The sequence below is a fragment of the Colletes latitarsis genome, chromosome 12 (assembly GCF_051014445.1).
Source record: "Colletes latitarsis isolate SP2378_abdomen chromosome 12, iyColLati1, whole genome shotgun sequence".
In the NCBI taxonomy this organism is placed as follows: domain Eukaryota; kingdom Metazoa; phylum Arthropoda; class Insecta; order Hymenoptera; family Colletidae; genus Colletes; species Colletes latitarsis.
The window spans coordinates 8,664,733-8,690,502 of NC_135145.1; positions in this window are offsets into that span (position 1 = coordinate 8,664,733).

Below are 25,770 nucleotides of genomic sequence, written 5' to 3' on the forward strand. Positions count from 1 at the left end.
GATGACCGCCACCACCCTCCCCGGGGCCCGATCCACCCTGAGGCTCGAACAGGCCACCATGACCTCTCCGGGTTCTACCAGCTCAAAACCCTTCGGAGTGGGGGTTCCCCAGCGGCCCTAGGGAACAACGCCTCCACGACCCCTTGGCTTTTTCAACCGAAAGCATCGGCGGGTCCGACCGAGTCTTGACGATTTTCATAACTGCCTTGTAGGGTTTTCCCCATACGTTACCCTCCTCCTGCCCGCACAGGCTCCTCCAGGCAGCCATTCTGCTTTAAATTCTGGCCCTTTTGAGGGCCTTCCTGGCCTCCCTGTAGCTGTCACGAAGGAGCCTGGACCAGGGTTTGTCGCATCTCTGGGCCCCCTGGTAAGCCTTATGTTTCCGGCTGGCCTGCCGCCGAAGTTCCGCAATTTCCGGGGTCCACCACGCCTTCGATCGCCGAGCTACAGGGGTTTGCCTGCGGGGGTCCATGCTTGCAGAGCATGCCCCCTCGCAGGCGTCCAGGAAGACCTCCATCTCTTCCTCGTTCCAGAAAGGCGCTTGGAAGCCCGCCGTGAGCCGGTCGAAGAACCTCGAGGACCCCGTCCTCGTTTAAAGTATTCACCCCCCCCCCCCCCCCACGGGGTGCAGCAGATACCTGTAGGTACTGAATACCTACTCCACGTTACACCACATAAGGTCACTGGGTCACACGCGAAGATATCTATCTTGGACGTAGGACCATTTCTCTCAATGGTGTGCTCCCCGGAGGTCATGACCGGGATTAATCCCATTCTGTCGAAAACCCCCTGTAGAGCAACACCCATCCCTCTGAGATCGAAGGACCTGGACCCCCAAGCGGGCGAAGCTGGCGTTGAAGTCTCCCCAACGGCAGCCCTACCCCAGCTGGCCCTTTCCAGTTCCAGCTCGTGGAAGGCGGCGTCCAGTTCCCTCGGTCCCAGTCTCGGTGTTTAGTAACAGCTGCACACCGTTATCCCTTTAATCCTGACGGCAGCAAAACCGTTACCCACGATTTCGCTGTCGGTGACGTGACGCAGCCCGTTTATCGCCGTCACCCACACGGCCGCTGACCCCGAGACGTCCCCCACCCAGTCTGGGTGGACCCTGTACGGCTCCGAGACCAGTACAACATCCACCCGCACAGCGTCGACCGTCCGTGGTGCAGCAGGTCCTGTGCAAGTCTACACCTATTCAGGTTCACCTGTAAGACCGTAAAGGTGCCGGGTTACCCTTACACCCTCGTAGGTGCTCCCGGTACACCGGATATACCCCCGACCTCGACGGATGTCCTAGGCCTCCGGTCGGGACCCCCCTACGCTTGCATAATATACAAAACGGGGGCGAGGTACAGCTCCGCGCCACGTGATCTTCCTTTCTGCACCTGTCGCACAGGTTGGTCCCTCCCATCCCCAATGAGCAGGAGGCCCTTACGTGACCGAAGTCCAGGCAGTCATAACACCTTTATACCCTTGGTGTTACCCTTAGGCGACAGGCGGTATAGCCTATCCTCACCCTCGGCCCCTTCGTGAAGTCGCCTCCCTGCGTCCATCGAGAGAGGCGTCGACGACCAGTCTCCCCCCCCCCCCCCCAAAGGTACTAGTTACCTTTACCCTGGCGTCGCCAGCCCCCTCCGCGCCACAATGTGCGACCACCGCCGCCAGAATGTCGCTTCCCTCCACAATCGGGTCGAGAACCCTGATTTCAATCTCGACTCTGGGGAGAGTGCCCTGACCGTTTACCCCTTCTCCATTTCTCCTTTGATGGCCTCCGAGGCCGTGGCTGCACTCCCGTCTCCGCTACACTCCAGGATGAAGTCCGCTATACGTGTCTTACGTATCTTCCGCACCTCGTTAAGTTTTCCCTCCCATCTTCCCAGCGATGGGCCAGAAAACCTTGGCATGGGTTTTCCCAGGTACTTTGATCGTGATTGCCTCGTTTCTCGACCCCTTAGGGATTTTCACTGCCTTGCCAGCGGCGTTTTCATCCCTACCCTTGGCCACGGTCCCCTGCCCTCCTTTTGCTCTTCCTCCAGGGTCTCCAGTGTCCTTGTTCCTCTTTTCTTTCCTTTTCGCCCTCCTTTGAACCTCCCATTCCTCGGCGGGGCCTTCCCTTGCCCCCCCCCCCAATGCCCTTCTCTTCTCCTGCTACAGCCGGAAGGGGAGGGGAGAAGGCGCCTACGCTTCCCATTTCCCCTTCCCCGCTTGCGCATTTCCGTCCGCCATTACCTACGGTGGCCTTGTCCCCGGTCTCCTCAATCCCCCAACTTGAGTGGATCCTCCTCCTCACTTTTCTGCCCCAGTCAGGGTTTCTAGTGTCCGTTAGTGGAGTGCCCCCTTTTCCTTTAGCGGTGGGGGCCACGAATGGACCTCCGTGTCCTGTGCCAGGTAGATCATCCCCTACCGGACATTCCGTGGTCTGTGTGGTCACATTTCTACCTCCCCTAAACTCCTCCGTCTGTGTTTCGACCACCACAGAGATCAGTCCTTCCATTTCCCCTTTTCTCTTCCCCTCCTTAATATATGTGGCAGCCATAACCCCCAGATTTCTCCTCGCATTCTCATTTCCCTGTATTTCCTTGATAATCTCCTCGCAAAAAACCGACACTCCTGTCTGATCCGAAGAAATCCGCAATCCCATTCAGCTCCTCCTCCAATTTGCTGATTTTTTGCTCCAGCAGTCCGTCGACCCTCTGGATCTCAACCAGGATGCTGTGGCAGTCGATCCTCGATCCCCCTTTTCCTTTTCCTTATCATCCGCCCTCTGGACGTGTTTCTCCCCTACTTCCTTTGGGCCCCCTGTACCCTCCTCCTCAGTGCCACCGCTTTCCGGGTCACCAACCATGTCTCTCGCCCCGATCTCGGTTTCCTTTATCCCCCCTCCCTCTCCTTCTTCGAGGCAACGCCACGGCACTACCCCCTGTTCCGCTTCTGTTTCTTTTTCCCTTGCCCTCTCTCCTCCTTCCCCCTTTGGTCCTTTTTCCGTACTCTCCAGCTCTTCTCCCGAATCCAAGGAGACTACCTGGACCTCCTCCTTGTCTGATCTAGCTCTCGGTGGCTTTCTCCCAATTTTGGGGGCCCGAGCAAATATCGACACTTTTTTTTTTTTTTTTTTTTTTTTTTTTTGTCGTGGGGAAAATCTTCGAAAGACTCCCTCCCACCTCCTTGGGGAGAGGTGGGAGGGGTGTGTGGGATTCCCCGCGCCCGTACAACGACAGGCGCGGGACCTACCCACTAAAAACCCCACGGTGACCCTTCGGCACGCTTTGGGAGGATACCGGGAATCGCTCGAAGCATTCTTCCGGTATCCTCCCCGTGCCCGCGCTTTCGCGCCCATCCCCCGGGGGGACAATCGGTCCCCCCAGTAGACACACTGCCTCATAGCGGCGGGACGGGGCCACTCCATCCCGCCGCTATCCGTCCCGGGGCCGCGTTTAGTGGCGGCTGCGAGCCCCAACTCGCAACCGCCCGCGACCCCGTTTCCACCCCTCGGCGGCCGGGCGTTCATGGCCGCACCAGACCGCCGAGGGTGCCTCCCCTTGCGTCGGACCGGTAGGGGGAGGCACTCCTACCCCCAACCGGTCCGACCCGGCGCCGCCTGGCGGGAGGAGGGTCCCCTCAGGACCCCCCTCCCAGCCTAGGTCATCCGCCACGCCGAGGCGGCCGCCCGCGACGCCTCGCGACCGGGCGACGACCTCGGGCCACCGCACGAGCGCGAGCTTCAGCGCGCCGCTGAAGCTCGCGCTCCCTCCCCGCGGCCTCCTTCTGCAACATTACGTTCTCGCAGAAGGAGGCCACAGCCCTCCACTTCTCCTCGCTGCCGAGCATGGCGCGCACCACGCCCGGCAGCGAGACATCCCGCGCGACGACGCCGACCAGGACACGGCGCTCCCCCTCCCACGCGGGGCATACCTCGAGGGTATGATCCGCCGTGTCCTGCTCAGCGTCGCAGTGGCAGCAACGCGCCGTCGGCTCCTTCCCTATCCGGCACAGGTATCTTCCGAAGCTGCCATGCCCGGAAAATACCTGTGCCAGCCGGTAGGTGAGGCTGCCATGGCCTCTGTCCAGCCACTCCTTCAGGATGCCCGCCCGGGACCGCCCCCACCCCCGCGCGACGGTCGACACGGTGCCGGTACATCACCGCGTGCGACCGCGCGAGCAGGTCCATGGGCGGCATCCCCGCTAGAACCGTCGCCGCCTCATGTGACATGGTCCGATACCCGCGGACGACCCTGAGCGCCATGCGCCTCTGCACCCGACGCAGCATAGTCATGCTGCACCGGGAGGCAGCCAGGTCGTCCGCCCAGACGGGGGCCCCGTATAGGGCCACCGACTGGACCATTGCCACATAGAGGCGACGAACTCGGCCCGCCGGGCCCCCCAGGTTGGGCAGGATCCGGCCCAGAGCCGCAACCATCCTTTCCAACCGGGGGACCAGGCAGCGGAAATGCTCCTCGAAACGCCAGTGGCTATGGAGGATCAGCCCTAGATACCTGATCTGGGGCTTCACCTCGATGTCAGCCCCACCCACCCGGATCAGAGGGGGAGGCGGATCCTGCCGAGGTGAAGAAAACGCAATCACCTCGGTCTTATGGACCGCCACCGTCATCCCCATCCCCCTGATCCGGTCGACGACGCGTTGCGACCCCTCCTCCGCACGACGCATGGCCCTCCCCCAGTGCGCCCCGACGGCTAGCACCAGTGTGTCATCCGCATAACACACCGTGCTGACGCCGTCGGGGAGGCCGGCCCGCAACACCGAGTCGTACGCGATGTTCCACAGGAGTGGCCCGAGGACCGACCCCTGCGGAACACCGCAGTACACCTCCCTCCGCATATCACCATCCCGGCCCGGATACTCGATCCACCTGCCGCGGAGATAATCCCCGACGACCGCCCTGAGACAAGGGGGGACTCGATGATATTCGAGTCCCCTCCTTATCTCTTCCCAGGGGAGGGTGTTAAAGGCATTGGCAATATCCAAGGATATTGCCAATGCCACCCCTCCCCGGGAGACGGCCGCCTCCGAGAGGGCCCTCACACGACCTATCGCGTCGATAGTCGATCGGCCCCCCCGGAAACCGAACTGGCAGTCGGCCAGACCGGGATCACCCCGCGACAGGTGCTCGACGAGGCGGGCAGCAATCACACGCTCGAAGAGCTTGCCCACCTCGTCGAGGAGACAAATGGGCCGGTATGCGGAGGGAGACTCCGCGGGCCGACCCTCCTTCCGGAGGAGGACCATCCTCGCCACCTTCCAACTGGGGGGGAATCGCCCGTCCCTCAGGCAGCGGTCGAACAACCGCCTGAGGTCGGCCCCAAGGACGCCCTGGGTCAAGACCCAAACCCGGCCGGGCACACCATCCGGACCCGGGGCCGTGTTACGAACCCCGAGCCGTCTGATGGCCGCTGCCAGTTCCTCCTGCGTGACCCCCAGCTCGGCCGTCCACTCCACTGGGACAGCCGCCGCCGCGGGAGGACGCGGTCCCCTCTCCCCAATTGGGAAGAGTGTATTGACCACGTCCTCCAGCAGCCGGGGGTCAAGACCCTCGGTGACGGGGGGCGCCCACGGGCGGAGCTTACTCAGCACCACCTTATATGGGCGCCCCCATGGATCGTCATCAAGAGTCTGGAGGAGCTCCTTCCATGCCTGGGTCTTGGCCCGTTTGATGGCGACCTGCAGAGCAACCCGCGCCACGCGGTATGCTCCATACAGGTCATCAGCTGCCCTCGCTCGCGCCACGCCGTCGCCTGTACGTTGACGACGGCGCGCGCGGGTGTACTGGCGTCGGGCGCGGACAGTCGCGACTCGCAACTCCGCGATCGCGTCCGACCACCAGTACACCGCCCGGCGAGGAGAAGCCCGCCCGACCCGAGGCATCGCCGCGTCGCAAATACCCGCGACCAATGCTCCGAGCCGGGCGACCTCCTCCTCTATGCTCGGCAACTCGGCCGCTCCCTGAGGGCAGCTGCCATCAGGGCGTCCTTGTCCAGGCGCCGAAGCGCCCAGCGGCGTGGTGGGGTGCCACGCAGGCGGCCGTGTCGGGATGCACTCGCGGCGGCAGAGACCTCCATCCGGATGTACCGGTGATCGGAGAGTGTCTCTGCCCCCGCGACCACGTGCCAACCCGACACCATGCGCACGGCGTTGGGGGTCGCGAATCCAACATCCACGATGGACCCCCCATATCGCCGCACGCATGTGTGCTCCGACCCCCGGTTCAATACCCGGAGGTCGAGCCCCGCCGCCCAATCGCCCAGGATCCCGCCGCGAACGGAGGTCCTCGGGGATCCCCAAGCCACCGACTTGGCATTAAAATCCCCCAGGACCAGCACCGGCCGGGCCGCGTAGCGCTGCACGCATGCCGCGACCTCGGCCAGGTACAGCTCGAACGCAGCGTGACCGCTACGGGGCGAAATGTAGCACCCCACCACAGCGACTCCCCCCCAGTCCACGGCGACGAATCCCCGACCGCGCTCCAACAAGGAGAACGGTGGGGACCCGTCGCCCCCTCCCCCTCCCGTCGCCACCAAGCCGTCCGCGTCGCCCACCCAATGAGGTTGATCAGGGACGCGGTACGGCTCGGCGGCGACCGCCAGGCCAACCCCCCACTCTGCGAGGACTTGGGACATCAAGTCCTGTGCCGCGGCCCGGTGCCCCCTCTCCGCCGCCCGTAAGGTGGCGGAATCCGGGAGGGTGTTGGTGGGGTGGGTTTCGGCGCGAGTGGAAATCCTCGCGCCGCGCCCGCTCCAGTGTCACCGCTGCCTCGAATTGGGGCACGTGAGGCAGTGGTGCACCTCGCCGGTGGACCGCAGCGGTCAGTGTTACCGCTGCGGTGCCAAAGAGCACCGTGCGAGCCAGTGCTCGGCGGCCCCCCACTGCCCGCTGTGTGCGGACATGGGGAGGCCAGCCGATCACAGGGTGGGGAGCAAGAAGTGCTCCCCCCCCTCCCGGAAGGAGAGGAAGAGGCGGGCTGCACCGGCTCCGGTGCCGAGGGCGGTGGCATCGTCCTCCATGGAGGTGGACGGTGCTACGGGGACGGACGGCCGGGAGGAGGCTGGCGCGGCCATTAATTAATGCCGCCCCGCCTCCTCCTCCAGGCCAACCTCAACCACTGCCGCGCGGCATAGGACTTGATGTCCCAAGTCCTCGCGGAGTGGGGGGTTGGCCTGGCTGTCGCCGCCGAGCCGTACCGCGTCCCTGATCACCCTCATTGGGTGGGCGACGCGGACGGCTTGGTGGCGACGGTATGGGGAGGGGGCGACGGGTCCCCACCGTTCTCCTTGTTGGAGCGCGGTCGGGGATTCGTCGCCGTGGACTGGGGGGGAGTCGCTGTGGTGGGGTGCTACATTTCGCCCCGTAGCGGTCACGCTGCGTTCGAGCTGTACTTGGCCGAGGTCGCGGCATGCGTGCAGCGCTACGCGGCCCGGCCGGTGCTGGTCCTGGGGGATTTTAATGCCAAGTCGGTGGCTTGGGGATCCCCCAGGACCTCCGTTCGCGGCGGGATCCTGGGCGATTGGGCGGCGGGGCTCGACCTCCGGGTATTGAACCGGGGGTCGGAGCACACATGCGTGCGGCGATATGGGGGGTCCATCGTGGATGTTGGATTCGCGACCCCCAACTCCGTGCGCATGGTGTCGGGTTGGCACGTGGTCGCGGGGGCAGAGACACTCTCCGATCACCGGTACATCCGGATGGAGGTCTCTGCCGCCGCGAGTGCATCCCGACACGGCCGCCTGCGTGGCACCCCACCACGCCGCTGGGCGCTTCGGCGCCTGGACAAGGACGCCCTGATGGCAGCTGCCCTCGCTGCAACTTGGCCGCAGGGAGCGGCCGAGTTGCCGAGCATAGAGGAGGAGGTCGCCCGGCTCGGAGCATTGGTCGCGGGTATTTGCGACGCGGCGATGCCTCGGGTCGGGCGGGCTTCTCCTCGCCGGGCGGTGTACTGGTGGTCGGACGCGATCGCGGAGTTGCGAGTCGCGACTGTCCGCGCCCGACGCCAGTACACCCGCGCGCGCCGTCGTCAACGTACAGGCGACGGCGTGGCGCGAGCGAGGGCAGCTGATGACCTGTATGGAGCATACCGCGTGGCGCGGGTTGCTCTGCAGGTCGCCATCAAACGGGCCAAGACGCGGGCATGGAAGGAGCTCCTCCAGACCCTTGATGACGATCCATGGGGGCGCCCATATAAGGTGGTGCTGAATAAGCTCCGCCCGTGGGCGCCCCCCGTCACCGAGGGTCTTGACCCCCGGTTGCTGGAGGACGTGGTCAATACACTCTTCCCAATTGGGGAGAGGGGACCGCGTCCTCCGGCGGCGGCGGCTGTCCCAGTGGAGTGGACGGCCGAGCTGGGGGTCACGCAGGAGGAGCTGGCAGCGGCTATTAGACGGCTCGGGGTTCGTAACACGGCCCCGGGTCCGGATGGTGTGCCCGGCCGGGTTTGGGTCTTGACCCAGGGCGTCCTTGGGGCCGACCTCAGGCGGTTGTTCGACCGCTGCCTGAGGGACGGGCGATTCCCCCCCAGTTGGAAGGTGGCGAGGATGGTCCTCCTCCGGAAGGAGGGTCGGCCCGCGGAGTCTCCCTCCGCATACCGGCCCATTTGTCTCCTCGACGAGGTGGGCAAGCTCTTCGAGCGTGTGATTGCTGCCCGCCTCGTCGAGCACCTGTCGCGGGGTGATCCCGGTCTGGCCGACTGCCAGTTCGGTTTCCGGGGGGGCCGATCGACTATCGACGCGATAGGTCGTGTGAGGGCCCTCTCGGAGGCGGCCGTCTCCCGGGGAGGGGTGGCATTGGCAATATCCTTGGATATTGCCAATGCCTTTAACACCCTCCCCTGGGAAGAGATAAGGAGGGGGCTCGAATATCATCGAGTCCCCCCTTGTCTCAGGGCGGTCGTCGGGGATTATCTCCGCGGCAGGTGGATCGAGTATCCGGGCCGGGATGGTGATATGCGGAGGGAGGTGTACTGCGGTGTTCCGCAGGGGTCGGTCCTCGGGCCACTCCTGTGGAACATCGCGTACGACTCGGTGTTGTGGGCCGGCCTCCCCGACGGCGTCAGCACGGTGTGTTATGCGGATGACACACTGGCGCTGGCCGTCGGGGCGCACTGGGGGAGGGCCATGCGTCGCGCGGAGGAGGGGTCGCAACGCGTCGTCGACCGTATCAGGGGGATGGGGATGACGGTGGCGGTCCATAAGACCGAGGTGATTGCGTTTCATTCACCTCGGCAGGATCCGCCACCCCCTCTGATTCGGGTGGGTGGGGCTGACATCGAGGTGAAGCCCCAGATCAGGTATCTGGGGCTGATCCTCGATAGCCACTGGCGTTTCGAGAAGCATTTCCGCTGCCTGGTCCCCCGGTTGGAAAGGATGGTTGCGGCTCTGGGCCGGATCCTGCCCAACCTGGGGGGCCCGGCGGGCCGAGTTCGTCGCCTCTATGTGGCAATGGTCCAGTCGGTGGCCCTATACGGGGACCCCGTCTGGGCGGACGACCTGGCTGCCTCCCGGCGCAGCATGACTATGCTGCGTCGGGTGCAGAGGCGCATGGCGCTCAGGGTCGTCCGCGGGTATCGGACCATGTCACATGAGGCGGCGACGGTTCTAGCGGGGATGCCGCCCATGGACCTGCTCGCGCGGTCGCACGCGGTGATGTACCGGCACCGCGTCGACCGTCGCGCGGGGGTGGGGGCGGTCCCGGGCGGGCAGGAACCTGCTTGGGGCGATTTGAAGCGCCAGGCCCGGCAGTCCGTGTTGCTCGCGTGGCAGGAGCGGCTGGCTCTGCCAACCGCGGGGCACCGGACTGTCGGGGCTGTTCGGCCGCTCCTGAAGGAGTGGCTGGACAGAGGCCATGGCAGCCTCACCTACCGGCTGGCACAGGTATTTTCCGGGCATGGCAGCTTCGGAAGATACCTGTGCCGGATAGGGAAGGAGCCGACGGCGCGTTGCTGCCACTGCGACGCTGAGCAGGACACGGCGGATCATACCCTCGAGGTATGCCCCGCGTGGGAGGGGGAGCGCCGTGTCCTGGTCGGCGTCGTCGCGCGGGATGTCTCGCTGCCGGGCGTGGTGCGCGCCATGCTCGGCAGCGAGGAGAAGTGGAGGGCTGTGGCCTCCTTCTGCGAGAACGTAATGTTGCAGAAGGAGGCCGCGGGGAGGGAGCGCGAGCTTCAGCGGCGCGCTGAAGCTCGCGCTCGTGCGGTGGCCCGAGGTCGTCGCCCGGTCGCGAGGCGTCGCGGGCGGCCGCCTCGGCGTGGCGGATGACCTAGGCTGGGAGGGGGGTCCTGAGGGGACCCTCCTCCCGCCAGGCGGCGCCGGGTCGGACCGGTTGGGGGTAGGAGTGCCTCCCCCTACCGGTCCGACGCAAGGGGAGGCACCCTCGGCGGTCTGGTGCGGCCATGAACGCCCGGCCGCCGAGGGGTGGAAACGGGGTCGCGGGCGGTTGCGAGTTGGGGCTCGCAGCCGCCACTAAACGCGGCCCCGGGACGGATAGCGGCGGGATGGAGTGGCCCCGTCCCGCCGCTATGAGGCAGTGTGTCTACTGGGGGGACCGATTGTCCCCCCGGGGGATGGGCGCGAAAGCGCGGGCACGGGGAGGATACCGGAAGAATGCTTCGAGCGATTCCCGGTATCCTCCCAAAGCGTGCCGAAGGGTCACCGTGGGGTTTTTAGTGGGTAGGTCCCGCGCCTGTCGTTGTACGGGCGCGGGGAATCCCACACACCCCTCCCACCTCTCCCCAAGGAGGTGGGAGGGAGTCTTTCGAAGATTTTCCCCACGACAAAAAAAAAAAAAAAAAAAAAAAAAAAAAGTGTCGATATTTGCTCGGGCCCCCAAAATTGGGAGAAAGCCACCGAGAGCTAGATCAGACAAGGAGGAGGTCCAGGTAGTCTCCTTGGATTCGGGAGAAGAGCTGGAGAGTACGGAAAAAGGACCAAAGGGGGAAGGAGGAGAGAGGGCAAGGGAAAAAGAAACAGAAGCGGAACAGGGGGTAGTGCCGTGGCGTTGCCTCGAAGAAGGAGAGGGAGGGGGGATAAAGGAAACCGAGATCGGGGCGAGAGACATGGTTGGTGACCCGGAAAGCGGTGGCACTGAGGAGGAGGGTACAGGGGGCCCAAAGGAAGTAGGGGAGAAACACGTCCAGAGGGCGGATGATAAGGAAAAGGAAAAGGGGGATCGAGGATCGACTGCCACAGCATCCTGGTTGAGATCCAGAGGGTCGACGGACTGCTGGAGCAAAAAATCAGCAAATTGGAGGAGGAGCTGAATGGGATTGCGGATTTCTTCGGATCAGACAGGAGTGTCGGTTTTTTGCGAGGAGATTATCAAGGAAATACAGGGAAATGAGAATGCGAGGAGAAATCTGGGGGTTATGGCTGCCACATATATTAAGGAGGGGAAGAGAAAAGGGGAAATGGAAGGACTGATCTCTGTGGTGGTCGAAACACAGACGGAGGAGTTTAGGGGAGGTAGAAATGTGACCACACAGACCACGGAATGTCCGGTAGGGGATGATCTACCTGGCACAGGACACGGAGGTCCATTCGTGGCCCCCACCGCTAAAGGAAAAGGGGGCACTCCACTAACGGACACTAGAAACCCTGACTGGGGCAGAAAAGTGAGGAGGAGGATCCACTCAAGTTGGGGGATTGAGGAGACCGGGGACAAGGCCACCGTAGGTAATGGCGGACGGAAATGCGCAAGCGGGGAAGGGGAAATGGGAAGCGTAGGCGCCTTCTCCCCTCCCCTTCCGGCTGTAGCAGGAGAAGAGAAGGGCATTGGGGGGGGGGGGGCAAGGGAAGGCCCCGCCGAGGAATGGGAGGTTCAAAGGAGGGCGAAAAGGAAAGAAAAGAGGAACAAGGACACTGGAGACCCTGGAGGAAGAGCAAAAGGAGGGCAGGGGACCGTGGCCAAGGGTAGGGATGAAAACGCCGCTGGCAAGGCAGTGAAAATCCCTAAGGGGTCGAGAAACGAGGCAATCACGATCAAAGTACCTGGGAAAACCCATGCCAAGGTTTTCTGGCCCATCGCTGGGAAGATGGGAGGGAAAACTTAACGAGGTGCGGAAGATACGTAAGACACGTATAGCGGACTTCATCCTGGAGTGTAGCGGAGACGGGAGTGCAGCCACGGCCTCGGAGGCCATCAAAGGAGAAATGGAGAAGGGGTAAACGGTCAGGGCACTCTCCCCAGAGTCGAGATTGAAATCAGGGTTCTCGACCCGATTGTGGAGGGAAGCGACATTCTGGCGGCGGTGGTCGCACATTGTGGCGCGGAGGGGGCTGGCGACGCCAGGGTAAAGGTAACTAGTACCTTTGGGGGGGGGGGGAGACTGGTCGTCGACGCCTCTCTCGATGGACGCAGGGAGGCGACTTCACGAAGGGGCCGAGGGTGAGGATAGGCTATACCGCCTGTCGCCTAAGGGTAACACCAAGGGTATAAAGGTGTTATGACTGCCTGGACTTCGGTCACGTAAGGGCCTCCTGCCCATTGGGGATGGGAGGGACCAACCTGTGCGACAGGTGCAGAAAGGAAGATCACGTGGCGCGGAGCTGTACCTCGCCCCCGTTTTGTATATTATGCAAGCGTAGGGGGGTCCCGACCGGAGGCCTAGGACATCCGTCGAGGTCGGGGGTATATCCGGTGTACCGGGAGCACCTACGAGGGTGTAAGGGTAACCCGGCACCTTTACGGTCTTACAGGTGAACCTGAATAGGTGTAGACTTGCACAGGACCTGCTGCACCACGGACGGTCGACGCTGTGCGGGTGGATGTTGTACTGGTCTCGGAGCCGTACAGGGTCCACCCAGACTGGGTGGGGGACGTCTCGGGGTCAGCGGCCGTGTGGGTGACGGCGATAAACGGGCTGCGTCACGTCACCGACAGCGAAATCGTGGGTAACGGTTTTGCTGCCGTCAGGATTAAAGGGATAACGGTGTGCAGCTGTTACTAAACACCGAGACTGGGACCGAGGGAACTGGACGCCGCCTTCCACGAGCTGGAACTGGAAAGGGCCAGCTGGGGTAGGGCTGCCGTTGGGGAGACTTCAACGCCAGCTTCGCCCGCTTGGGGGTCCAGGTCCTTCGATCTCAGAGGGATGGGTGTTGCTCTACAGGGGGTTTTCGACAGAATGGGATTAATCCCGGTCATGACCTCCGGGGAGCACACCATTGAGAGAAATGGTCCTACGTCCAAGATAGATATCTTCGCGTGTGACCCAGTGACCTTATGTGGTGTAACGTGGAGTAGGTATTCAGTACCTACAGGTATCTGCTGCACCCCGTGGGGGGGGGGGGGGGGGTGAATACTTTAAACGAGGACGGGGTCCTCGAGGTTCTTCGACCGGCTCACGGCGGGCTTCCAAGCGCCTTTCTGGAACGAGGAAGAGATGGAGGTCTTCCTGGACGCCTGCGAGGGGGCATGCTCTGCAAGCATGGACCCCCGCAGGCAAACCCCTGTAGCTCGGCGATCGAAGGCGTGGTGGACCCCGGAAATTGCGGAACTTCGGCGGCAGGCCAGCCGGAAACATAAGGCTTACCAGGGGGCCCAGAGATGCGACAAACCCTGGTCCAGGCTCCTTCGTGACAGCTACAGGGAGGCCAGGAAGGCCCTCAAAAGGGCCAGAATTTAAAGCAGAATGGCTGCCTGGAGGAGCCTGTGCGGGCAGGAGGAGGGTAACGTATGGGGAAAACCCTACAAGGCAGTTATGAAAATCGTCAAGACTCGGTCGGACCCGCCGATGCTTTCGGTTGAAAAAGCCAAGGGGTCGTGGAGGCGTTGTTCCCTAGGGCCGCTGGGGAACCCCCACTCCGAAGGGTTTTGAGCTGGTAGAACCCGGAGAGGTCATGGTGGCCTGTTCGAGCCTCAGGGTGGATCGGGCCCCGGGGAGGGTGGTGGCGGTCATCATCCAAAAAAGGACCGAGAGATTGGCGTGTCTCTTCAACAGCTGTCTGTTGAGGGGGTACATCTCCCCCAGAATTAGGGAACAGAGGTTGGTTTTGGTAAAAGAACAGGGGCGGGACCCTGAGTCCCCCAATGCGTATCGAACCCTCTGTCTCTTCAGTGTGTGGGCTAAAACCTTTGAATCGGTTCTTAGGGGTAGATTGATGGCCGCCATCGGACCCGAAGATTACTCGGGCGACCAATACGGCTTCCGAAAAGGGCGAAACATGGCTCAGACCCTCGAAGTGGTTGTGGGGTCGGTCAGAGAGGCGAGGGACAAGCGTAGGTTCTGCGTCCTGGTCGCCCTCGATGTCAAAAATGCCTTCAGCTCTCTGAAGTGGAGGCCCATCCTGGAGGCAGGAATTGCGCGGGAAATCCCGTCGTATCCTGGTAGGGTATTTCCGGAACCGAAAGGTGTGGTACAACACCGAAGAAGGGCCCAAAAACGTCAAGGCAGAGATGGGTGTGCCACAGAGTTCGGTCTGGGGGCCTACTCTCTGGAATCTGGCGTACGACGGTGTACTCAGGTGCGTCCTGGCTCTGGGGTGTCGGATAGTGGGGTACGCCGACGATATCGCCCTGGCTGCGACGGCGAGGACGACGGGGGTCCTCGAAGAGCGTGTAAATCACTCCATAAGGGTGGTCATGGAGTGGCTCGCGGCACACGACCTGGAGGTAGCACCCTCTAAAACGGAGGTATTCTCTTTAAATAAAAAGAGAATCGGGGATTCTAAAATTAGAGTCGCGGGGGTAGAGGTGAGACGCAGCACTCAGATTAAATACCTGGGGGTCACCTTCTTGGGTCAACCAGGTTGGGTTGGATTCGACCAAAAACCTCGACCATCCTCTTCAACCGGGGGACCAGGCAGCGGAAATGCTCCTCGAAGCGCCAGTGGCTATCGAGGATCAGTCGCAGATACTTCATCTGGGGCTTCACCTCGATATCAGCCTCACACACTGTTCAGGATTGACCACGCCGCGTGCGGCCAATCAACGAGAATGGGAAATCGTACGAGTCGAGACATCTATTGGACAAATCAGTTACAATAGATCACTGTCTCGGCTTGTCGTGATTCCCCCCACCCGCGCGACAAAACTGCGCGGTTCTAGCTTTCCCGCAAGAAAGGAAACGCTCCTTCTCTTCCGGATCTCCGGCAATTACACTTGCTCGTGTTAAAACCAGAGAAAACGTGCTCGTGTTAAAACCAGAGAAAACGTGCTCGTGTTAAGACCAGAGAAAACGTGCTCGCGTTAGACCAGTTAAACCGATCTCGGTTTCCGATCCGCGCAAGTCGCGGTTTCTTGTTAATAAAACCAACAAGACCGTTTTATTAAACAAATTATTTTTAATTAAAGTGTACATAGTTAATCTATTAAACTTAAGTGTCTTTATAAGCCAACCATAATCAAAGACAGTATTTGATTGGGTTCCGTTTTTAAACTAAGTTACGTCTACAATTAATTTAATTAAATCGAGGCTATCCAGTGCCCTGGAAAGCCATCTCGATCGAAACACACACCACAATCCTAGGGGGTAGTGGTTCCTGCCGAGGTGAATGGAACGCTATCACCTCGGTCTTGCAGACCGCCACCGTCATCCCTATCCCCCTGATCCGGCCGACGACGCGCTGCACCTCCTCCTCCGTGAGACGCTTGGCTCTCCTCCAGTGCGCCCCGACAGCCAGCGCCAGTGTGTCATCTGCATAACACACGGCGCTGACGCCGTCGGGGAGGTCGGCCCGCAACACCGTATCGTACGCGACGTTCCACAGGAGTGGCCCGAGGACTGACCTCTGCGGAACGCCGCAGTACACCTCCTTCCGCATATCTGCATCCCGACCCGGATACTGGATCCACCTGCCGCGGAGATAACCCCCGACAACTACCCTGAGATAAGGATGGACCCGATGATCTTCGAGCCCCCTCATTATCTCCTCCTAGAGCAGGGTATTAAAGGCATTGGAAATATCCAAAGATATTGCCAAAACCACACCTCCCCGGGAGACGGCCGACCCCGAGAGGTCCCTGACGCGACCTATCGCATCGATCGCCGATCGGCCCTCCCGGAAACCGTACTGGCACTCGGCCAGGCCGGGGGCAACCCGCGACAGGTGCTCGACGAGGCGGGCAGCAATCACTCGCTTGAAGAGCTTGCCCACCTCGTCGAGGAGACAGATGGGCCGGCATGCGGATGGAGACTCCGCGGGCCGACCCTCCTTCCGGAGGAGGACCATCCTCGCCACTTTCCAACTAGGGGGGAATCGCCCGTCCCTTAGGCATCGGTCACACAACCGCCTGAGGTCGGCCCCAAGGACGCCGTGGGTTAAAACTCAAACCCGGCCGGACACACCATCCGGACCCGGGGCCGTGTTACGCGCCTCGAGCCGTCTGATGGCCGCGGCCAGCTCCCCATGCGTGGCCCCCGGCTCGGCCACCCACTCCAACGGGGCCGTTGCCTCTGCCGGAGGACGTGGTCCCATCTCCCCAATTGGGAAGAGAGTATTGACCACGTCCTCCAGCAGCCGGGGTCAAAACCCTCGGTGACGGGGGGCGCCCACGGGCGGAGCTTGTTCAGCACCACCTTATAAGGGCGCCCCCAAGGATCGTCATCAAGGGTCTCGAGGAGCTCCTTCCATGCCCGGGTCTTGGCCTGTTTGATGGCGACCTGCAGAGCCATCCGCGACATGCGGTATGCCTCATACAGGTCATCTGCCCCCGCTCGCGCCACGTTATCGTCTCTCCGTAGACGACGGCGCGCGCGGGTGTACTGGGGTCGGACGCGGATACTCGCGTCTCGCATTTCCGCGATCGCCGTCGACCACCAGTACACCGCCCGGCGAGGAGAAGCCCGCCCGACCCGGGGCATCGCCGCGTCACATATGTTCGCGACCATCCCCCCGAGCCGGGCGACCTCCTCGTCTATGCTCGGAATCTCGGCAACCCCTTGCGGCCAAATTGCAGCGAGAGCAACTACCATCATTGCGTCCTTGTCCAGGCGCCGAAGCGCCCAGCGGCGCGGTGGGGCGTCACCCGGGCGGTGGTGTCGGGACATACATCCGGGGGCAGAGACCTCCATCCGCATATACCGGTGGTCCGAGAGTGTTCCTGCCTCCCTGACCACCTGCCAACCCGACACCATACGCACGGCGAGGGGGTCGCGAATCCAGCATCCACGATGGGCCCCCCATATCGCCGCATGCACGTGTCCTCCGACACCCGGTTCAGTAACCGAATGTCGAGCCCCACCGCCCAGACGCCCACGATCCTGCCGCGAACGGTGGTCCAGGGGGATCCCCACGCCACCGACTTGGCGTTGAAATCACCCAGAACCAGCACCGGCCGGTCCGCGCAACGCTACACGCATGCCGCGACACCGGCCAGGTACTGCTCGATCGCCGCGTGACCGCTGCAGAGCGAGATGTAGCACCCCACCACGGCGACTTCCCCCCCCCCCCCCCCCCCGGTCAACGGCGATGAATCCACGACCGCTCTCCAGAATGGTGAACGGCGGAGCCCGTCGCCATCTCCCCATACCGTCGCTAGCAAGCCGTCCGCGTCGCCCACCCGGTGAGGGTGATCAGGGACGCGGTACGGCTCGGTGGCAACCGCCAGGACAACCCCCCACTCCGCGAGGACTTGAGACATCATGTCCTGTGCCACACGGCAGTGATTGAGGTTGGCCAGGGCGGCACTATTTAGCGGCCGCCCCAGCCTCCTCCAGGCTGTCCGTCCCCGCGACACCGTCCACCTCCATTGTGGACGATGTCACCGACTGCGGTGCCTGAACTGGGGCGGGCCGCTTCAAGCTCTCCTTCCGGGAGGGGGGAGGGCACTGTTTGCTCCCCACCCTGTGATGGGCTGACCTCCCCATGTCAACACATAGCGCGCAGTGAGGGGCCGCCGAACACTGGCTTGCAGACCTCGCACTCCGCGTACTTCGACAGCTTGCAGAGGATGACGGAACTAATTATCCATTAGCTGTTCCCGTACTACAAAATCAAATTTATGTCGACGACTGTGTCTTTGGTGCAGACGATGTTACCCTTTGTTTAAAGATTTGCATAATGCCGAGCGATTGTCCTCGGCCGCGATTACCGTTAATCCTGTTAACGTACAATTCGAAGGAGATTATCTCTAATAGGATTTGTACAGCAAACAGTGATAGAAAAACGCGTGTATTACTAGTTTTTCTGGCATCGGTAACGGCTCATTACCTTCGATTCGAGTGTGCTAACGGTGTTGATGACGTCAGTACCGTGAGAGAGTAGTGCGCTAAGAATCAGACGGAGAAAGACTGCCGAAATTTAGACAGCGCCGCGTAACGACTAATGAGAGTAACGCGGTCGCGTCTTCGGCTGTCAATCCGCGCAGTCCTACGTAGACTTCCAACTAGAGCGGATCGGCTCCCGATTGCACTCGAACGGAAAGATTTACAAAAGGAAAGTTCGAATTGTTTGATATTCAGAACGATTCTGCCTGTAGTTAAAGGGTGTAAAGAGTAGATGTTCAGTCTGGTGCGGGTCCACTGATTGACCTCGCACAGCTGAGAATTCGATAAAACTCGAGAAAAGTGTGGAAATAATCCGCCTTTTCCTTGACAAACGGATCGGTTTAGATTCGGTCAAGTACGCCCCGGAATCTTGTATGGGATTTCCCAAATCGAGATTCCACGAAATCAGTCCTGCGACAGGAGATCGAGAAAATACACCAGCAAGGTGTTCGATATCCTGTGGAGTGATCGAGAATATACACCAGTAAGGTGTTCGATCCCTCCGTGCAGAATTGAGCGGTCGTCTCGATCGTATAAACGATCGAGGCATAAGAAAGTTGGCAAAAATTACGCTTCAATTTTCTTGTGATTACCGCCAGGCTGAGGAGACACCAAAGGAACGCACCTACGTGGTGAACCATCCAGGTGGGTCCACTGTAGTCGGGTCGACGTCCACAAAGGACGTCTGACTTTTCCGGTCTGCGAGTCCTTACTCCTACAGATCCCGCCGGTGTAACGTTTAGAGGAGCACCTGTGCGGAGGAGTAACGGAGTCGTGGGTCAGGCCCCCACGTGGTTCGAATACTGTTAAGTGCAACGAATAGATGTGGAACGTGCAGTGAACCACGTGCAGTCGGGCTCCGTAGTGCAACCCCGGACCAATAAGTCGTCTGTTGAAGCAGCCAAGAGCAGCCACAGTTCGACGGTTGGGCTGTTGCACTGCACTGCGTTTCGACGCATAGACTCAGTGGACAGACTCACGGGAGAAGTGCATTTGGAGCCTTACAACCTCCACTTGCAATTCCGTCCACAAGGTAATCGACTGCAAACGGCGTAGATAAGGAATTTATTCTTTATCAAAAGCCAAAATTATAAATACAGTCCACTAGCGAGCTCGTATATTACGAGTGAGCGAAATTCTCCGCTCCTATATATTCGAATATCGAAGCCAGGAGCGTGAGGACACACACGCGGCGAATATACGTGTAACGTGTTTACGTGTCTAACACATTGCCGTGTTTTTCTGATTATAGGAACCTTGGCCTACCTCAACCCGGCGAGTTCGGCGACCGGCAGAGACGAGGCAGGCAACGTCCCAGCACGAATATAGACAATCCTAATTTATTTTTTGGTTTTCGATTGTTACTTTTATTTCAATTTTACTTTTCTAATAAAAGGTCGGCGTAGAAGGCCGACGAAAAGAAAACCAGACGCCCATAATAATTTTCCCTGAAAACTCCTATACCTCTATCCGGACCTCGTCGTTAGAAGCATCAGCTTTTTAACAGTGTATAACTTATTGGGGTAGGCCACTTATTGTTAGTGCGCCGTATATGAGATATATGCAGACAGCAAGAGAGTTAGTCCAGGGAGTAGAAAAGCACCAGTAACTGAGGAATAAATAAATGAATAATAACAGTAATACAATATGTAACGCGCATATCCCAACCCGGAACCGAGTCCCCGCGACCGGTGGTTTCCCGCGCGGCTGCTAGGCATCCGCGACTTCTCGCCACTAATTACGCGTCGCGCGGGTATTAATACCGAGCCACCGGCCGGATTCAGGGGACTCGTATCTTGCTCGTCGAAGTCGAATCAAGTGACAAGAGATTGCGTACGAACCACTACGGGTCTACACGAGCTCCGCTTTTTGAAAACACGAGAGTGCGAGGGGCACTCTCGCCACCGATCCGCTGAACCTCCCATAACCCTGGATACTGGGTCGAACCTCTTCCCTATTTTCTACCCTGGCTCTACCGACATCGCGGCCTCGTAACAGCGTAGGTAGGGTATTGTATGTCCTCTTCCCTCCGCTGAGCGCCCGAACGCTCACACCGTCGAGCAATCGCCGCTCTTGCCGAGCGACCGACCGCTCGCCGCGCCATTCTCGCTAAGCGACCGACCGCTCATCGCGCCGCTCTCGCCGAGCGACCGACCGCTCACCGCGCCGTCCTCCGTAGCCGTAAGATTTGTACATAGACTAAGTTAGTAATAAACACGTTTTAAAACCGACAACTCAGCCCACGTTACTCACCGCAACGAACCCTCGACCGCCGACTGATTCGGCACCCGCCACCTTCCTCCGCGTCCCCCTCGGACCGTCCACGGGGGAACGGTCACAAATAAAATAAAATAAAATAACATAAAATGAAGTAAGATAAGTAAGATTTAAGATATATCGTTATACCCGATGACAGTGAAAACAATGGAAGAATAAAGACATAATATAATCAGCGTACAATACTCCGGATGTGTTCCGGATAATTCCGAGCGGTAATGTTCCGGGCGTGAATTATGAACATATGCGGGGTTAGGTTACATTAGAATGTATGTGTGTTTAAATATCGCGTTAATTCGACGTATTCTAAAGTAGAATAAAATTCGTCACTCGGTATTGTTTTTTCGGCGAATGTAAGTGACCAGAGGTACCTCGGTCATCGTGTCCGCTACGCGAAAACGGTACCGGATAGAAAAACAGTCGCGCTCGGGTTTTTTCAAGACATCACGCGATCGGCCACGTAACGCTCAATTTCGAAACGAAAGTTTCGACGCGCGTGTCTAGAGAAGGTACGATAATTTTGTATTAGACAAAGACGGACTCAAAAGATGTCTACTGCGCCGCTCTACGGAGGTTTCGCCCGTCGAGCGAACATTTTGACTGTCCGTGCTCGTCCGTCACTCTTAATCTGGAACCGGCAGGGAGCACGTGGGCATACGACCCCGTTCCACGAAAATTCCAATACGACCAAATAATTACGAGTTATTCGTACTTTCGAAGAAATTAAAAACGTGGAAAAGGAAGAACTCAATACGAGAACGGATTGGAAAACAGTCTCTTACCGTGAATCCTTCCACAACCCGTTTACAGTTTAAATCAACAGAATATTAAACGAGGACACGGAAGCATTCGATACCAGAACGGATTACGAACTAATCCCGTACCGTGAATCATCCCGTAACCCGTCCACGATTCGAATAAACGCAACCAGAAACGTGGATAAAAAGGACTCGATACGAGAACGGATTGTGAACCAATCCCTTACCGTGAATCCTTCCGCAACCCGTTTATAATTTAAAACAGATCCAGTCGGGCTTCGACCAGATCAACAAGACTGTAAAAATCTCGTGGATTATAATACGAGATTTCCATTCGGCGGTGGCTATAATCCACATCACTCTGAATTCAGGCACGTGTCATTGCAATCAGCGGTCGTGTCCGAGGTATCGAGTTTGATTCTCGAACCTCCCTTGACTGTCGAACGGTTACACCCCCACCTATAAGGGCCTTCGTGGCATATATACCCTGGGTGGACTTGCCGTCCTCCAGTCGGTGTTCGAGACAACCTTTGAGTTCCGACATCCGGCGACCAGCTAGAGCGCCGTTCACTCATCGCCAGTGTGTACGGACACTGGTCGTAGAACTCCGTTCAAATAGCGCCGTGGTGAACGCACCTTAATTGTCAGTCGCTGGAGGTACGTGAGGTAATCTCGCGTCCAATGTTTCCAGAGCTGCTCATGGAATTTTTGAATGGCCCTCCATCGCGTAAGCCGCGAGAGGGTTTCCGTTTCCACAGACTCGACCGGGAGTGCATTCATCGGTCCCCCAATCAGGAAGTGGCCCGGTGTAAGAGGTGCATAATCCTCGGGACAGTCGCTGAAAGCGGCGATCGGTCGTGAATTCAAGCTCGCCTCGATCTTACAGAGTAATGTCTGCATTTCTTCGCTTGTGGGCGTAAATTCTCCGAGGACGCGTTTCAGGTGATGCTTCACCGATTTCACACCGGCTTCTTGCATACCACCAAAGTGGGGTGCACTGGGTGGATTAAACTTCCACGTAATGCCCTTTTGACCGCACTTCGTTCTCATTTCCGGTGTATGATACACCGCGTAGAAGTGTGCCTTCAATTCGCGATCCGCCCCTACGAAGTTTGTTCCGTTGTCACTGAACATACAGGATGGAACTCCTCGGCGAGCGATGAATCGGTCGAAGGCGGCCAGGAACGCACTCGTCGTATAATCGTGGACGAGTTCGATGTGCACGGCTCTTGTAGCGAAGCAGACGAACACTGCTATATACGCTTTATGAGCCGTTTTTCCACGACCGGCGGAGTCGCGGACCCGAAACGGTCCGGCGTAATCGACTCCGCAATTTGTAAAAGGTCGTGCCGCTCGGCTGCGCTCCGGTATTAAATCCTGCATGATTTGCGTGGATGTGTTCGCTTGCCACCTCACGCATCGTATGCATTGGTGGATAACCGTGCGCGCTGCGTTTCGGCACCCGATGATCCAGAATTTCTGTCTCACCGTGTACATGGTTAATTGCAAACCCCCGTGCAACGTGTCCACGTGGCAGTTCCGAATTATCATGTTAGAAACATGATGTTTCGGCAGTATTATCGGGTGTTTGGTTTCCCATGTCAGCGTCGCGTTCTCCAATCTTCCGCCCACTCTCAAGACATGCTTGTCATCGAGGAAAGGGTTGAGGCTTTTCAAGGGAGACGTTGCAGGGATTCCCTTGTGCTCTTCTAAACACCGGTACTCTTCCGCAAAATGCGTACGCTGCAAGTAGCGTGCAATTCTTTCCGTTGCACGCTGCATTTCCAATGCTTCGACAACTTTTGCATCAAATGACCTCTGCTCTCCAGCCAGCGGCCTCCGGAGCCGGAGGCAGTAGGCGGTGACTCGTAACAGCTTGCTCCATTTGGAAAATCGGAATACAAAATCCCATTCCTTTTGTGGAGTCGCCAAGAGGGTATGCGATGGCGCACTGGGGGAGGGCCATGCGTCGCGCGGAGGAGGGGTCGCAACGCGTCGTCGACCGGATCAGGGGGATGGGGATGACGGTGGCGGTCCATAAGACCGAGGTGATTGCGTTTCATTCACCTCGGCAGGATCCGCCACCCCCTCTGATTCGGGTGGGTGGGGCTGACATCGAGGTGAAGCCCCAGATCAGGTATCTGGGGCTGATCCTCGATAGCCACTGGCGTTTCGAGAAGCATTTCCGCTGCCTGGTCCCCCGGTTGGAAAGGATGGTTGCGGCTCTGGGCCGGATCCTGCCCAACCTGGGGGGCCCGGCGGGTCGAGTTCGTCGCCTCTATGTGGCAATGGTCCAGTCGGTGGCCCTATACGGGGCCCCCGTCTGGGCGGACGACCTGGCTGCCTCCCGGCGCAGCATGACTATGCTGCGTCGGGTGCAGAGGCGCATGGCGCTCAGGGTCGTCCGCGGGTATCGGACCATGTCACATGAGGCGGCGACGGTTCTAGCGGGGATGCCGCCCATGGACCTGCTCGCGCGGTCGCACGCGGTGATGTACCGGCACCGCGTCGACCGTCGCGCGGGGGTGGGGGCGGTCCCGGGCGGGCAGGAACCTGCTTGGGGCGATTTGAAGCGCCAGGCCCGGCAGTCCGTGTTGCTCGCGTGGCAGGAGCGGCTGGCTCTGCCAACCGCGGGGCACCGGACTGTCGGGGCTGTTCGGCCACTCCTGAAGGAGTGGCTGGACAGAGGCCATGGCAGCCTCACCTACCGGCTGGCACAGGTATTTTCCGGGCATGGCAGCTTCGGAAGATACCTCTGCCGGATAGGGAAGGAGCCGACGGCGCGTTGCTGCCACTGCGACGCTGAGCAGGACACGGCGGATCATACCCTGGAGGTATGCCCCGCGTGGGAGGGGGAGCGCCGTGTCCTGGTCGCCGTCGTCGGGCGGGATGTCTCGCTGCCGGGCGTGGTGCGCGCCATGCTCGGCAGCGAGGAGAAGTGGAGGGCCGTGGCCTCCTTCTGCGAGAACGTAATGTTGCAGAAGGAGGCCGCGGGGAGGGAGCGCGAGCTTCAGCGGCGCGCTGAAGCTCGCGCTCGTGCGGTGGCCCGAGGTCGTCGCCCGGTCGCGAGGCGTCGCGGGCGGCCGCCTCGGCGTGGCGGATGACCTAGGCTGGGAGGGGGGTCCTGAGGGGACCCTCCTCCCGCCAGGCGGCGCCGGGTCGGACCGGTTGGGGGTAGGAGTGCCTCCCCCTATCGGTCCGACGCAAGGGGAGGCACCCACGGCGGTCTGGTGCGGCCATGAACGCCCGGCCGCCGAGGGGTGGAAACGGGGTCGCGGGCGGTTGCGAGTTGGGGCTCGCAGCCGCCACTAAACGCGGCCCCGGGACGGATAGCGGCGGGATGGAGTGGCCCCGTCTCGCCGCTATGAGGCAGTGTGTCTACTGGGGGGACCGATTGTCCCCCCGGGGGATGGGCGCGAAAGCGCGGGCACGGGGAGGATACCGGAAGAATGCTTCGAGCGATTCCCGGTATCCTCCCAAAGCGTGCCGAAGGGTCACCGTGGGGTTTTTAGTGGGTAGGTCCCGCGCCTGTCGTTGTACGGGCGCGGGGAATCCCACACACCCCTCTCACCTCTCCCCAAGGACGTGGGAGGGAGTCTTTCGAAGATTTTCCCCACGACAAAAAAAAAAAAAAAAAAAAAAAAATCTCCGTGCTCTTCGTGGGCCGGGCGACCCGGACACCTCGCCCGCCCAGCTGCTCCCGGAGCCTCTGGGCGAGACGATCCGCCTTCGCGCCGCCTTCTGCACCGGGGATCTCCAGCAAGAGACCCCCGGTCACGGCCCTCTTCGCCCTCACGGAGGCGATGCCCAGCTCTTCCAGGGAGATATTCTCCAGCCGCAGGTCGTGCTCGGCCGCCCAACCCAATAGGGCCTCGCCACCGCGGGTAGTCCTGGGGTTGCCCCAAGCGGCTGCATGGGCATTGAAGTCCCCCAGGACCAGTACCGGACGGGGCAGGCATCACCCTATACAATCGCCCACTCCGTCCAGGTATGCCGCGTATGTGGCGAGGTCGCAGTTTGGCGACATATAACAGCCCACAAGCTTACTAGATCCCTGCTTTCTGCCTAACATACTGCCTCCTTACTAGATTCCTACTCGCTAACTAGCACACTGCTTGCTTACTAGCTCACTGGTTGCTTACTAGCTCACAGGTTGCTTACAAGCTTACAGCTTGCTTACTAGCTTACTGCTTACTTACCAGCTTATTGCTAACTTAGTAGCATACTGCTTCCTTACCAGCTCCCTGCTCGCTTACTACCCCGCTGCTTTCTTACTAGCTAAGTGCTTTCATAGTAGCCTGCTTCTTGATTACTAGCTTACTGATTGCTTACTAGCTCACTGCTTTCATACTAGCATACTGCACCGTTACTAGCAAGCTGCTTGCTTACTAGATTATGGCTTGCTTATTAGCTTACTGCTAGCTTACTTACTTACTGCTTGCTTACTAGCATACGGCTTACTTAATAGCTAACTTCTTTCTCACTAGCCTGCTGCTTGCTTTCTAGCTTACTGCTTGCTTAATAGCTTGTTG